Source organism: Tupaia chinensis, unplaced genomic scaffold (genome assembly GCF_000334495.1).
Source record: "Tupaia chinensis unplaced genomic scaffold, TupChi_1.0 Scaffold000286_1, whole genome shotgun sequence".
NCBI lineage: Eukaryota > Metazoa > Chordata > Mammalia > Scandentia > Tupaiidae > Tupaia > Tupaia belangeri.
In genome coordinates this window covers 597587-598488 of record NW_006159770.1, presented here as the reverse complement: position 1 = coordinate 598488, position 902 = coordinate 597587, and the positions used below count along the sequence as shown (strand labels likewise).

At 63.3% G+C, this 902-nt stretch overlaps 1 protein-coding gene across 1 annotated transcript in view; it reads left to right on the top strand.

Moving 5' to 3' along the window:
- ISOC2 (isochorismatase domain containing 2) overlaps positions 1-902 on the top strand; it is a 9762-nt gene that overhangs the window by 586 nt on the left and 8274 nt on the right. The gene's annotated exons all lie outside the window — the stretch shown is intronic.

Below are 902 nucleotides of genomic sequence, written 5' to 3'. Positions count from 1 at the left end.
GCCCCCCCCCCCTGCCTCTCCTGCCTCCCCTCTCCATCCTGGTGGACCTCAGCCTCCGCCTCCTCCCCAGCCCCCGCCTCCGGGCCGCCTTGCGAACTTTGTGTGGAGTCCTGCCATATGTGCGGGAACCGGGAACGTGCCAGTCCGGAACTCTCAGCTGGGGAGGTTCTCACAGGTAGTGGGGCGCCGGCCACCCCCAAGCCAGCGCCCTGACACCCGCCCCAGCTGGCCTTGGCTGGGCGCTGGACTTCCACGAGCCTCGTGTGTTGTTGCTGGGCCTTCAGACCATGCGCCCACGGTCCCAGCCTGGACACGGAGCAGGACACACGGACGTCCTTCACACCCTCTTCTGCTGGGCGCTTTTCCCACGGCGGCCCGCTGCTCACGTGTGTGCGGGGTAGTCGGAGACCTAGGAGCGTACGCCCACATGCACGGGCTAGCACATGGGCTAGCACAGGGGCTTCCCGCACAGACGGCTCTGCTGCCTTTGTTTTGGTAAGGAGATGAGAGAAGCCGGGTGAGAGAGCACCCCTCTCCCTAGGGCCCTGTCACGCCAGTCTTTCCTCCTTTTCCCGTCATGTCAGGGTCCTGGGCACGGGTGCATGCCTGTGTTTTTCAAGCCACTAGGGGCCAAGATTCAAACCGTGGTCAGCCACGTGGGATCTGACCCTCTGCACAGTGCTTGACCACGGTGCTCCCAGGCTGGCCCACTGCCTTTTCTTTTTCCTTTCTTTGTATTAATTTATTTTTAGTTTACCAGACAGTGTGCGCAGCCACCAGAGAGAGACGGGAGGGAGCAAGCACCCCCGTGGGCATGGTCACGCCACAGCCCCTCCTCCAGTTCTCCAGCCTCTCAGTGGGGTTCCGTGGGGTCGGCCATGTGAGACCGGCTCCCTACGCAC